The sequence below is a fragment of the Protopterus annectens genome, chromosome 5.part0, assembly GCF_019279795.1.
Source record: "Protopterus annectens isolate FY-2018-M chromosome 5.part0, PAN1.0, whole genome shotgun sequence".
NCBI classification, from domain to species: domain Eukaryota; kingdom Metazoa; phylum Chordata; order Ceratodontiformes; family Protopteridae; genus Protopterus; species Protopterus annectens.
In genome coordinates this window covers 1,368,392,928-1,368,407,881 of record NC_056735.1, presented here as the reverse complement: position 1 = coordinate 1,368,407,881, position 14,954 = coordinate 1,368,392,928, and the positions used below count along the sequence as shown (strand labels likewise).

At 38.5% G+C, this 14,954-nt stretch overlaps 1 protein-coding gene across 9 annotated transcripts in view; it reads left to right on the top strand.

Moving 5' to 3' along the window:
* Positions 1–14,954, top strand: part of SYTL2 (synaptotagmin like 2) — a 1,607,062-nt gene that overhangs the window by 649,746 nt on the left and 942,362 nt on the right. Inside the window, exon 1 of one of the 9 annotated variants that reach the window (XM_044071178.1) lies at positions 11,609–11,957. The exons of the other annotated variants lie outside the window; for them this stretch is intronic. The gene's annotated coding sequence lies outside the window, so the exon portion shown is untranslated. Of the gene's footprint in view, positions 1–11,608; positions 11,958–14,954 lie in introns of those variants that run through there. 9 annotated transcript variants of the gene reach the window in all.

The following is a 14,954-nucleotide window of genomic DNA, read 5'->3' as shown; positions in this document are numbered from 1 at the left end:
TGTGGGAGATTTTCCAAATAACACATACTAGGCTGTCTGATATTGACCTGTTTATGAGTATGGCTACTGGGTATGCTATTGTTTCTGCTGTGATTTGTAGAAACTCTGCCGGGAGGCTGTCTACGGACTAAAATTGGTGGCCCAGGGTAGTGGACTGCTTACATGCTGTTTTTCAAAGTCCATTAAAAATAATGGGAGAAGCCAACTAATATAGCTTCTGTAAAACATAACTGGAAACAGTTACACATCTCATTACTGGGTGTGACATAGTCATGACATAGGGCCTGTACACGGAAAGGCACTATAATGGGGCTGATATAAAAGTAGCTGAGAAACATTTGAAATGTAAACAAGCAAGTATTATAGAGAATGATGAAGTTTTTATCACATAAGATCACCCATTACCAAGCTCAAAAAACAGATGCAAGAAAACCAGATAAAGAAGCCAACAAAAAGAAAACACAAGTGGTATTGATCATAGTAATCGCTATACCCAGTGATTACAGTATCGTAAATACAGAGAGACACAAAGTCATAAAATACCAGGATTTGCAAACAAAAATGCAATAACAAAAGCTGAAAGTCTGTCTGCTAGTGTTTGAGATGGGTGAAACCAGCATGAAGCAGTCGCTGTGAAGTAAAGTGAGATGTAAATGTAGAGAGAGAGAAATGGCTTACTGTTATCATGCTGAAGAATATGTTGGACACCACATCTGTAGGATGAATAATTAACATGTAAGGATAGATTATGTTAAGGTAGCTGTGAAAATGGATACCTAATGTCAGGTAGTCATAGAGTACAGTAATACACTTACAAAGTGTTACAATTGTTACAAATGAGCAACTCTTAAATTCAAGTAAAATGAGCGTAAATCTAACAAGTACCTCTAAAGCATTTTCATTTATATTTAGTAGTCGTATGTTGCCTTTGTTCAACTGGGAAACTGCCAAAATTTTGCTGAGTACAGATTTTGTGTGGAATCTGATTCTAACACATCAATAAAAATTTGAAGATGGATTTCCCTTCTACAATGAAAGCAAATGAAATTCAGTGTTAAGGGACTATGGTCATGAGATGTGAGTGGGTTCACGTCATCTTTAGTAGTTAATTTTTTTGGTAAATAGAAATTGGGTAATAATCCATTTTAAGTAATTTAAATGTTGGAGTGACTAGGAGAAATGCTGTACCTCTGACATGTAACTATTTGACCTTCTATAATAAATTACAGCACAGTTTTCTATTGTCTGGCAATATGGTGAAACAGCAAATCTCATTTGTCATTATTTACAATGATAATAGACATGTAAAGATAAATACAGACGAAGGCATCTGGATATGTAGTTTTACAATATAAAAATTAAGAAAACAAGGGGGTAAAGCAGAAAAGTGGATTAGTAATGAAGAAGTTAAAAAAACAGAAACGTATGTTATGGATTACCTGCAAAGTGAAGTATTTAGTGTAGAAAGTCTAACACTAGTAGTGTCACAGCATGATGGATCAATGAGTCCCCAAATTAAGGAGAAACACATGGAATGGGAAACATCTGATCATTTGCCATATGAAGATACTCTGGAGTCGTCAGAAGGAAACTAGAAAAAAAAGTTCAGTTGGAGTTGCACAGCAAGGGAAGGAACAGGAAACTGTAGCAACTCTAACACAGTCAATGTTATGGAAAGATAGGCCAGTGAGTTCCCATATGAAAGAGCAGTGAATGACACAAGATGCAGCTGAAGAAAATATGTCACAGGAAGATGTTCTGGAACTTTTTGTAGAATACCCCTACTAAATGGAGAACAAAGAATGTGCCCTCAGTTTAGAAGAAAAAGATCTAAGGAAAGAGTTGCTTGATTTAATAGAGATGGATAGACATATTAAGACTGATGAAAGAAATAGATTCCGAAAGTCACTAAGACCCAAAATGCTAGAAGTTTGATAAAACGAATCAAGACTATTAACAGAAATTCATGCAATATCACACAAGTAAATATGATATATTACTGTGCAGTTAAATTATTAACAGATAAAATGTTACCACAAAAATACAGGGCAGTAAGGCAAAGGCAGAGAAGAAATCAAATGCCATCATGAAAGCATTGAATAGAGAAAATTGTAAAACAATTAAGACAAGAAGTATCAATGTTAGAAGAGTACAGAAGAGGGAACAGATCAATAGACATGATAAAAGCAATGCACGGTATTAGAACAGACCAGAAGATATTGTATGCTATTGCAAATAATAAACTAAAGATAACAGCACAGGCAGAAAAACTTAGAAGATATGCAGATAAATATAAAGGAAAAAATGAAGTAAGCAATTCATTAATAATCCAAAAAGTTTTATAGAGAATTGGGAAACAAAGCAAAAGGAATAGAAACACCACCCAAAAAAGACGAAATAGACACATTTTGGAGAAATATCTGCAAAGACCCAGTGAAACATAACAAAAGATGCTGAATGGATAGAAGTAAAAAAAAAAACAGTAAAAAATTCAAATGTACTGGATATGTCAAATACATTGAAATAAAATTAAGAAGAAAAGCTCCTAACTGGAAAACCCCAGGCCCAGATGCAGTACCTAATTTCTGGCAATAGTATTTACATGGTTACATGAAGATTTAGCCCTGAGTAAGAGGTACTTATATGTGCACCCTGAGCAGACACCAACCTGGTTAACAACAGGAAAAAAGTACTTTAGAGTCCTTAAGAGTGAACCTTCAAGCTATCCTAAAAACTATAGACCAATATCTTGCCTTCTAGCGATATGTATACACTTTATACTGGAATTGATGTTGACATAGTTTATTGTCATTTAGAAGAAAACTCAATCATGGCAGTAGACCAAAAGAAGCTAAAGAAAATCATATGGAAAAAGTATCATTTGTTGTTAAATTAAGTCATAATGGAGATGTGTAAAAAGGGGAAGAAGGTAAGTATGGTGTGGATAGATTATAAAAAAGGCATTTGCCAGCATCCTACATTCATGGATAAAGGAGTGCTTACAGATGTATAAGATACAACCTGCACTGATCATTTACATTACCGTGACGATGAAACAGTGGAAAACCACTTTGCAGCTAAGCCACGATAAAGGACAGATTATTATCACAGGGATAAAATTCAAAGGGGGATATTCCAGAGTGACTCTTTGTCACAGCTTTTTTTGTCTTGCCCTTAACCTATTAAGCTGTCTGTTTACCAGATTAGGTCACGGTTACTCAATGATAGGTCTGATGAATGCTGAATATAGTGGAACAATGACTTCCATGGATCTAGATGCCATGCCGTTGTTTATAAGTTGCTATCTCTCATTCTGAAGGATGTGTAGGCTTCTCAAAACTGATTGTATGTATAGATGTGCAATAGTAGGACTCCTTACATATCTGCTTACTTCATCAGATCCAAACATAGTGAAAGTTTTAAAACATGATGACAACAAATCTAAATTAACTTCCCTTCTTAGTTTAGCTGAAGTATATTGTGTCAAGTGGGAATGGAAACCAAACCAGAAGGAGACAAAAATCAGGCATCAACTGAATGTTCCAAAAAGCAAAAGAATGAATATAAGGAGAATGATCAGATGAGAAGGCAAGAAATGTGGAAAAGGCATAAACATAACTGCAAGTATAGAAAATTCCTGGAACAATCTCATGTTGATCAGGATCTGATCACAGGAATGGTTAAGGAGAGAAGAATTTAAACCAAAAGATGAAAGGTTGCAGATATAGCAGCTCAGGATAGTGGACTGCATACATGTTCATTTACAAAGTCCTTTGAACACGTGGGAGAAACAGACAAATGCAGATTCTGTAAAACTGAACTGGAAAGAGTCGCACATCTTGTTTCTGGGTGTGATACATTAATGGCAGAGGGCCTGTATACTGAATGCCATAGTAATGTGGCAAGACTATTGCACTGGAGATTGTGCAAACATTACAGAATGCTGAAGTTTATATTACATAGGATTGCACAATGCCAACAGTTCAAAAAATAGATGTGAGAAAACTAGATTTAGTAGTTCATGAAAATATGATGAAAGTAGTATTAACAATTGAAATTGCTACATCCAGTGATTACAGTGCTTTATGTACAGAGAGACAGAAAGTCATAAAATACCAAGATATGAAGGCAGAAACAAGAGCAATGTGGAAGAAGGATACCAAGACAGTTCCAGTAGTAGTAGAAGCAGTGGGTCACATAAAAAATAATTTTCCAGTCATATTTAGATATGCCAGCAATGCATGCAACTCCATATGAATTGCAGGAGGAGTCAATTCTGGGCCCTTAGCAGCTGCTGCGAAGAGCACTTTTGGCTAACATCAAAGACTGGAACAATACTAATTTCATGAACGTTAATCTTACTTTGATTTAGGAATGGAGTCCATTCCCATCATGGTATTAGAAGCACAAAAAACTTGGAGAATTAAAAGTGTTATAGCAAGAGATACCATTTTGCACAGTTAGATTTGGGAATGAGATGGTCAATCTGCTGGTCTTTTCTAGTGTCTGGAATGAGCAGACTGTACAGATTGTTGCACAATTTGATTGTAATGCATGTTGTCATTGTCTCTACGTGGTGCTCGAAGGAGAGATATTGTTGTATCCTCTATGTGGTGCCTACTCAGTGGTTTAGTCAGTTAGTGCAGAGGATTACAGCTATGAGCTAACAGGCTGCTTTCCGTAGGTTAGGGTTTGACTCCCTCAACCTCCATTTCCCTGCTGTGAGACTGTGAGCAAGTCACTTAAAAAGGCAGTGCTCTAGGACATTAAAGAAATTTGGCTGGGCTCCTTGGTGGTCTCATGGATCTCATGCCTAGTAACTAAGAATGAACCTGCAATAGGAATGTGAAGGTGGTCATGTATACAGATAGGTCTTGCATTGAAAAGTCTTTGTGGGGTACCTAAGATTATCATGGCAGACTTGATAATTTGATGGTTAATTTTTTGCATGTGGTCATAGCCACAGAGAAAGGAGACATGTTGCAATTCCTTCTTTATGGACTCCAGAGATCTTTCACATTTAGAAACACCAGCTGGCACAATGGTTAAGCTATTTGCCTCCCATGCACAAGGTGCAAGGTTTGATCTTGATCTCCAATAAGAGCTTAATTGATTGAAGAGATATCTTTGGGCAGTGCAGTGGTGAAGAGGTTAATGTTATCACCTCACAGCAAGAGGCTTTCCAGTTCAATTCATAGCTGGGTTGCCCTCTGTGTGGAGTCTGCATGTCCTCCCTGCAGTCGCGTGGGTTTCCTCCCACATTCCAAAGACATGCATCTGGAACATTTCTCATCAGGCCTCCTCTGAAAATAGGCTCTGTCCTAGTATAACTTTCCTGGTCAACAAATGTTAAATAAATAAAAAAGTTTAAGTGAATTAAGTCATCAGCATACAGGGTAAGATTAAGCCTGTGTCAATCAAGTTAGTCTTACAGAGACATACCTAATGTGATCCAATCTGTAATGCTCAGTTGGTTAAAATAGTTGCATAACCATTTCAGATCTGTAGACTCACATCTTAATGTTGTACAGATTTGAATGTCTGTGTCATGAATATAAAATAAAGTGTGCATCAGACACCATGTATCCAAGTAGTTGAACTCAGTGGTGCTGTAGATGATAGTTAGTGCACTGAAGCTGTTGATGAGCCCATATTGCGAGTTTGTCAAAACAAGTATTTATGACTATCTTTTATGTTCTCAGTGTAGACTATTCTTTCAGAGGTTTTGTCAGTCAGCATAGAGTAGCAATTAGGTAAAAGTCCTGAATGGATGACTTTGGGATGGAGAAGATGGTACTGTGCTTGGAAGAGCAGAGTAGTATCTCAGTAGTAAGAAACAGACTAAATGTAAATAAAAAGAGTCTAGCTGTTCATGGTGCAGCCATTTTGAGGAAATTGTGCATAGAAGGGAGTTTTGGGGAGCAGAGGTCTTTAACAATTTTTTCTAGGAGTTTGTAGATTGCGCTTTCAGTGATTTCTTTTGAAATAGAAGATCAGGCAGAAGTAAATGAATGATTTGCACTGTATATGGAGGATCAAAGTTAAGTCATTTATCTAACCTGGGGAGTGAAAAAGGAGCTAAAAGATGAGATATGATCCTTGAAGAGGTTAGTAAATGTAATAATATGACTGTTACCTAGGCAAGTCTTGATTTCTAAAGTGATCCATGGCATCTTTTTTAGGAAATATTGTATCTTTAATACTTGTAAAGGGTCTATATCACATCATCGAAGACGCATAATTTTCAATGCGTCTTCATCGAACCCATAAAGACAAAAACTGAAAACAACAAAACTACATATGAGTGATTTCTTTCCCTGGGAAAGAAATTGCTTGTCCAAAAAAAAAAAATATATATATATATATATATATATATATATATATATATATATCACTACACACAAAACAAAGTGGGGGGCTTCACCTCCCCACCCCACAACTTGGGGAGCTTTGCCCCCCACCTCCCCTAACTAAATATACCAACTATGAGATCACACTGCAGTTTACAAAACAGCAAACTATCGGAGGCGGGCAAGCGATTTATTTCCCAGGGAAAGAAATCACTCATATGCCCCTTCGCTGTTTTCAGTTTTCGTTATTTTAAGTTCGGCGAAGACGCATTCAAAATTATGTATCTTCGACGATCTAATAGAAACCCTAATAAATAACATGGTTTAGCAGGAAGTCAACAGCTGAGTTGGAATTCATTTCATTGTTCAGTAGGGCTCAACATAAACAGTATTGTTCAGTGGACAGTGTGGTTTCCATGTTTACTTGAATTGATCTCTCAAGGATATAATTATATCAGAGTTTTAGATTTTTTAATGACCAAAGTGATAAGCCAAGACAGTGTCCATTGTGAGCATTTAAAAAGGCTGGAAGAACCCCTGCATCAGTGTTTAATATTGGACTAGATCATGTCAGTGGAGTGTCTGCTTCTTGGGCTAGTGTGAGACCTTGTTGGCTTGATGGTTCCATAACAAGGTGAACAAGATGAACTAGGAGTATAACTCTGTTCAACTAAGAACAAAGGGGGTTTATCCACTTTTGACTGAACTCCCTTTGGATGATGGCCTGCCTTCTGTCCCATTCGAGACCAATGCTGCCTCATATAATTTCTAAGATATGTGTAAGAGATAAGAAATATAAGTAGAAGTCTAAGGGACAATTGTATGTAGTCAGTAATGACCAACCATGGAAACAACACAAATGTAAAAAATCATACAGGGACAAAAAGACAAGATGCACAGCCATGGATGTATGATACTGTGTGTGCACATCTGTGTCTAAACAGGAAAGATGAATAATGGAGGATTAAACATAAGAGCACTCAGAGAGGCTATGGGCATGGATGGAGCAATTATGTGTTACAGTGCATCTCTGGAGGCACCAAGTGAGGAATTGCAAAACCTGCCCTATAGGCATGAAAAGTTAAAAATAAAATGTGCATATTCTGGAGTCATTCTTATAGGATCATAGGATCATAGAAGGTTACTAAGCTAATGGCCCTAGGGCCCTTACAAGCCTAGCCAAGTGCAACCTCTGTTCCCAAGAATATCAAGGTATTAAGCAGAACTAATTCAACAACTATTGCCCCTGTTAAAGAGGGACACAGGTGAAACTCCCAGGGTAAACTTGCGGTTTCCCATCCAGTCATCCAGATTATGTTTAAATAGAGTCAGCAAGGGGCAGTGCCTTATCTGAAGTGGAAGTGTGCTCCAAAGGAAAAGTAACCTCTCTGAGACATATCTGTCTCTCCAGCAAGTCCTGTTGATGTCACATACTAGGTTGAGTTCCCTAGAGCAAGTGCATCTTATACTATTTGATTTACGAATGTGAAGCATTTCCATTAGAGCAGGATCTGAGATTGCTTTATATGCAAGGTAGAGGTCACCTCTAAGTAGCATGTAAGACACAGAGTATAGTGACAGTGATTTCAGCATGTCAATGTACGACATATGCTAAAGACCCTGAATTTTCTTTGTAAGAAACCTATGAGGTTTTTCTAGTTGCTGCAGATGCCTGGTAATGTACATACCGAAGGTAGCACTGTACTATATTACATTTACTGGCCTGATAAGTGAGGATTAGAGGGAGGGGTAATCTCATTTGTTCAGGATGCAATACCCTTAGTTATGAGGTGAACGATGTAGAAAGTCTTTCTTACCACTGTGGAGACACGGTGGTCAAAGGAAAGGTTGCTGTCAACCTGTGTGCCCAAATCTCTCACCATTGATTCCATGCTTAGAGTGTTGCTATTAATGTGGTAATCTGCAGTGATGTCCTTACCAAAGGAGATGATAATGCATTGTTTTGTATTAATTTTTAGCCCATGAATTTTGCACCAGTCGTTTGTCTGTGTAAGTCTCTCTTGTAGGATGTTGACATCGTTTGGGGGCTTGATGACTGCACCCAGTTAGCAATCATCAGCAAACATTGTGAGCCATAGGCCTTTTGTTTTAGCCTGTACATCTGAGAAGTAGATTCCAAACAATAATGACCCCACCACAGATCCCTGTGGAACACCACTGGCTATGGGTCTGGAGATGGAAGTAGAGTAGAGTCACCTATTTTGACTGTGTGTGTTCTACTGGTGAGCCAGTTTGAAACCAGTCTGACAATATACAGGTTGATTTCCAGCTGGGTGATTTTTATCAATGATGCCTGGGTGGGCAATGGTGTCAAAGACCTTGGCCAGGTCCTGGTAGGCCATATGCATGGATTTGCCTTTGTCCAGGGCTTTTCTGACTGTTTCAAAGAAGTCTACCAAGTTTAAGAGGCAGGATCTCCCTTTAACAAAGCCAAACCAGGTCAGGTTGAGCATTTGGAGGTCTCCTATATCTTTGTTGATAAGGTCCATGATTATTCTTTCCATAGCCTTGCAGATTAGGTTGGTCAGGCTTATGGGTCTATGGCTCCCAGGGTCTGTGGAGGCGTCTCCTTTATGTAATGGGATGACGGTTGCTGTTTTCCAGTCACCAGGTACAAAACCAGTGCTTAGACTGTGGTTAAAAAGAATACCCAATGGTGCAGCTAATTCCTGTTTTAATCCATTTAGAATGCAGCCTGGGGTATTATCAGGTCCCATAGAGGCTGTGTTTTTGGCTTTGGAGAGAGTATTTATGACCTACTCCTTGGAGATAGTAGGTGGAGGGCAGGTGGTAGGGATGCTTTGGGGATTTATTGTATAACTTGTTAATGGCGGATGCCTACCAGGTAGGCTTGTTCTTTCTTGAGGATCTTGTTTTGATCCTGTCAGGTATGGCTGAGTCAAAACATTTGTATAGATGCTTATAGAAGGCATTGGTGTAAATCACAATATTAGTGTCCATGCTATCAGTGTGTGTGTGTGTGTGTGTGTGTGTGTGTGTGTGTGTGTGTGTGTGTGTGTGTGTGTGTGTGTGTGTGTGTGTGTGTGTGTGTGGGGGGGGGGGGCTATGAAGCTATTAGTGCTGTCGCGTATTAGGTTGTAATTAGCTCTGAAGAAGTTTTTTAGTCTAGTTGCTGCTAATGGGGGTCAGATGTTATTGTTACTTCAAATGAGACTGATTTATGATCAGAACCCACTAGGGAGGGCCGCACACATGGGGTGGTGCAATGATCACCCATTAGTAAGCACCAAATCCAGAATGTTTGGGCCCCTTGTGGGGGTGTCAACCAACTGGTCCAGGGCATTGGACCTGATGATGTCCAAGAACCTTTGGGCAAGTGTTTAGTACACGTATAATTTATCCAATGTATGGATGGGTATGTAAAATCACCTAAAGCCAGGATGTTTGGTTGTATCTTGAGCGATTCATGTAGATCCAAGTATGCAGTGTGGGTGTCCTGGTTCATGAAGAGGGTCCTATAACTGGCAGTAACTTGGAGAGGGGTCTTACCTACAGTCAATTGGACCTGGATTAGTTCAAGGGAGTTGTTTTGTTTAACCGATCTCCAGGTGTATTTATCTTTGATGAATATTGATACTCCACCTCCTTTAGTTCTTGCACTTTCAGTTTGTGGTCTGAGTGTGTGGAAGACATCATAACCCAGTATGATTGGAGTGCATTCCGCTACCTTAAACCAAGTCTCTGTGACTAATCAGGAATTTTGTGGTTGTGACATTGCCTAAAAAGGCACTATGGGGAAGGCAAGACCCTTAGTCAGTAACCGAAATCCCAGAGGTGACAGATGAAGACCATCTCTGACAAAGCAGCATGGTCTATCTACAATGTCATCCCAGGCTGACAGTTACTCGATCCCCTTAGAATGACTTAAATATTAATGAGGGTACTATGTTGGGCACACAGTCCTTACAAGTTAATAGGTAATTACTAGGCTATTAGTCTGCAGACTACTATAAGCCTAGCCAACAACCAGAGGTCAGAATCAAACCATGTACCTTACATCTGTGAGGTAAAGACCTTAACCATCATGCCAACCTGAAGACTAACTTTCAGACCAATGTGTCTGTTGAGACACAGACATGATAGAAGTCATTTCAAATATTTTCATCTCTCTGTCAATGCATCTATGTGTTCATGAGCTGTATCCATACTTGTCAGCATGGGCATCTCCTTCCAGTTGGCAGAAAGTTGCATTCCTTACATATAAGCATATAAGCATTTGCTGTCCTCTTAGGTAACCATCAATCATCTTTCCTTATAAACTCTGTTAAAAGTTCTTTACTCCATGTGCCTCAATATCTGTTCCTGAGAGAAAAATATATCTTACATTATACTATAGTATTTTCAAGGAGTTTAATATCACATACATCAAATGTAGCCATCTGATAATTGCTTTCACAGTTTCATAACTTGCTTATGTACTGGGACAAAAGATGAAAAAAGGTCTTTCCTTGGATGTTTTTGTCAGTTGTGTCATTCAGTCACTGTGTCTCTGAGATGCCCAGGTTTCTGCATTGGTTGCTTAGCTTGGTAATTAAAGAAAGGAGACTGACTGGATAATAATCCTCAATGTTCTTGCCCTTACTAGGGAACCCGAGTTCATTAAAAGCCTGCAGCTCGCCCACAGGTGATGGGTACATTCTGAGCCCCATTCAGCTGATCAGTCTGTCTGGCACTTTTCCTCCCTCTGGTATCCAAGGAACTTTTTTAGTTGTCCTTCTGGATTTTCTAACTTGCTGCCCTATGTGGGAATTCATGCTATTTTGAGTATAAAAAGGCAAACACAATTAATGGATGTGCTTTTAGAGGAAAGAATGTTATGTTATACTACTTTGTGAAATGAGAAAAATAATGTTTGATTTTGTGGACAAGCTGTAATTACAGAGAAGGAAACATACAGCCAAAATCTTTGTTAGTCTTTGTAATCTAAAAGTTATGCCTTTTGGCTTATACTCAATATGACATGGGTATTGTTTACTGCATAGTTTTAGAGTGCTTTGTGGCATTTGCTTCAGACCACAATATATAAACTGTTTGACATTAATTTATTCTTGTACATCCTGACTTATTTCTTACTTGCAGTTATCACTAATCTGCTTCTTTGTGACTATAAGGTGATGTCACCAGTAAGATCACATTTTGGTGGCCAAGAGTGTTTCAACCTGCTGTGTAAACACTAAGCCAGAGCACAGGGAGGAGCACAGGTTTTTGTACAAGTCTAGAAATCTTGCCTGTGGTACTGTTCACTGACTCGACTGTAGTGCTACCGCAATATATAATACCAAATAGTGAAAAATGAGCATGCTTATTCACGTGTGCTTAGCAGTAGCTGTCTTAAAGACATTGTAATCTGGAGCAAAGGAACTGTACAAAGTACCTGTTTTCTTACAAAACCAATTCTTTCAAGGAGAGTGTTAAAAATGAAGGTGGAGCTGGAACATTCCTTGACTTGCCTGTCATCTCTGGTAGATTTCTGCAGTACTGAAGTAAGAGAAACACAAGACAGTAGAAAGGAAGGCAGAAGTAAGTTGAAAAAGAACAGTCTTAGCAAAACATTCAGAAAACAGGGTAAGTACGCTGCTAAGAGACACTTATTTACATTTTGATAACAATTGAATAAGTACAGCCAGTTTGTTTTCTATGTATATTAAAGCTGGAATCTTCAGTATGAATTGATTTTGCATTCATGATGGCTTGTAGAGGGACTCTTTGAGCCGACTGTTTAGGTTCTTGTGTGCCTGCTGTAACGAACTGATTTAGCTGTATCCAAAAAATCATACTGCGTTTTTTTTTTTGTAATGGGCATGGTGGACAGGTGTGTCAGGTACATAGTAAAAGTTCCTACATGCAGTTGTAAGAGTGAGACATTAGATCTTCACAGTTTTTGTTGTAGGAGTGATCATGTCAAAAACTTTTTTAGTCTGGTCTTTCTGTTTATCATGCATCAAGTGCTATTTTTTCTTATATTCATATATGTTGCACATTTTTTGCAGCTCCTTTCAAACCAGAAGCTTTATGAATGATTGATTGTTATGAATGTGGTCATGTGCTGCCTGTGTATATACATGGATTGTTTGTACTGTTTAAAGGTGGTGAGGAGGAAAAACAACTAGCATGTTTCAGCTGTCATACTTTGAGAAGGGTACGTGTGCTAATCTTATAAAGGCAGGTGATGCTAGGATGGTGTCATTGTCTTGGGGGGGTATTGTATACTTGCTCCTGATATGTCGTAGTTACTAGATGGGAAAGCAGTCTGACAGTTGTAGTACTGAAAATGTTATTATTCGTATTGAAAGCTACACACCTCTTTACTCACTGACATCCTTGTAAAACTAGAGAATAAGCTGGTATTTAGTTTAAGTTGCCAGGAGTCGAACATGCTACCAATAGCTGCATGGCCCAAAAGCAGACTAATAATGGAAAAAAGGTCAAAGAAGACACACTTTTTCATAACATGGAGTAACATTTCTGTCTTCATGTGTCTTTTATCAGCTGGTTCTGCTTTTCAGCCCTATAACCTAAACCTTAATTTGTCATCAGACTGAGTATTTTTAATTAACGTCTGCATTTAGATAAGCCATTCTTACCAGGTTACTGTTTGGATGTGAAGAGCTCAAGTTTAACTCTTGGAAGCATACCTTTCAGCTCTCCCTGATTTTGCAGAATGTCCCTGATTTTATTTCTATTTTTATCCTTTACCTTGTAAAACATTTGATATTCTGGTAAATCGTTGAGGATGGTAGTCAGACAATAATGCCAGATATTAGAGTTAAGTAGAGTTATTGCACAGAAAAATACTTGCTGATACAAAACTGGTTGTTCTATTACATTTTAAGTGAATTAGAGTAATACTAAAAAAAACTGTCTCCGATTATGAGCCTTTGTCCCATCACTGTTTTTGACTTTGTCCAGAATTCCTGAGAATAGAAGTCAGGAAGGAGTAAAGGTAAGTTTGAGAATGTCGCTAATTACAAGCATCTACGCAGTCCTGCAGGTGATGACCCAGCTAGGCAGGATATATAGATACACAGAATAAGTAGTGAACTGATTTAGTGCCTGTTGTTTTCTGGAAATACTAGCGAGATGCTCATTTTCATTTCTGCATATGATACCATGTCGATTGACTTTAATAACAGCATCCGTTACCTTGATCCTTTACTTAATGAAGAACAGTCATAAAACAAGAATCCAATATTGATTGAATGAATAACAGCTTCGTCCTAACTGGTAACAAAGAACACTGTGAAAATATGCCTGTTTCAACTACTGATATACATGAGACTTGCTGTAAAATGAATGTGAAGCCATTAATCTTCTTCAGAGAAGGTCAGTGTAGCAGTAGGTCATAACATTTGGGTTTATCCACTTTTCACTGTAATTGATACTTTATTATCCCACATTTATTCTCTAATTTCAGAGGTGTTGGTCTTCTTCCTGTTCATCTCCATCTCCCAACACCAGACTCTCATTCAAATCCAATGTACTCCCAGTTCTTCTGGTCAAAGCCTGTGCTTTTTACTGTCTCTCAAACATTTTCCCTTGGAAGTTGGAACACTGAAAAAGGTAAATACCTGAACATTATTGATACCTAAAGTAATGAAATAACCTCATAATCATACTTTCTTAAAGTGTGACACTGTTAAGGTTGCCAATATTTAATGCGCTGTTCAGCACAACCCAGTCTTAAGACTGATATTTACTTGCATATCTCTTTAAGGAAATGTGACTCAAAAAACATTTTCAACTCAAGAAGATTTTGCTGTCACTTTGAAGATTCACCTTCTGTAAAAAAATAACTTAGTAGCTTTTAATGAAGGGCTGTTCTTAGCCAATAAGACGGTAATTTCAAAACATGTTGGTCTGATAAATGTAGTTTGGGACAAACTAAGTTGTCCCGGTCCCGCGAATAAGGGGGTAAAGGGGTGTGGGTAGGGTATAGAGGTAGAAAGTAAGGTGAGGATTGTAGTTGGATAGGATAGTGGGATTGTGGTGGTGAACGGGTTAAGGAGAGAGGGAGATGTAAAAGGAAGTGAGGTAGGGGAAGGAGGGACTTCTGACAGGATTAAGTGTTAGGGATTAAAGGAAGTAGGTACATTTGGCGTGAGTTGGTGGTGCAGTAACAACTAGCTTACGTCCAGACGACCTGTAGGTATCGTGGTTGCAGGTAGGCCTTGGATGGTGGGGAGAGAAGGGGTTAAGTTAACTGGGTCAGTCCCCTCCTCTCCCTTTGGTGTTTTCTAGAGTGTTAATTTAATGTGGGGATGAAGTCTGGGAATATAGGTTGAGCTTACTGGTAGGGAAGGGTGAAAGAATACTGAGTGCAGAGTGTGTGTGTGTATGTGTGTGTATGTGTGTGTGTGTGTGTGTGTGTGTGTGTGTGTGTGTGTGTGTGTGTGTGTGTGTGTGTGTGTGTGTGTGTGTGTGTGTGTGTGTGTGTGTGTGTATGTGTGTAGGTGAATGGTTGGGGGGTGATCAACAAAAAAAAAAAAAATGATATATATATATATATATATATATATATATATATAAATAAAATAAAGTGTTAATGTGAGTAGTGCTTGGCTT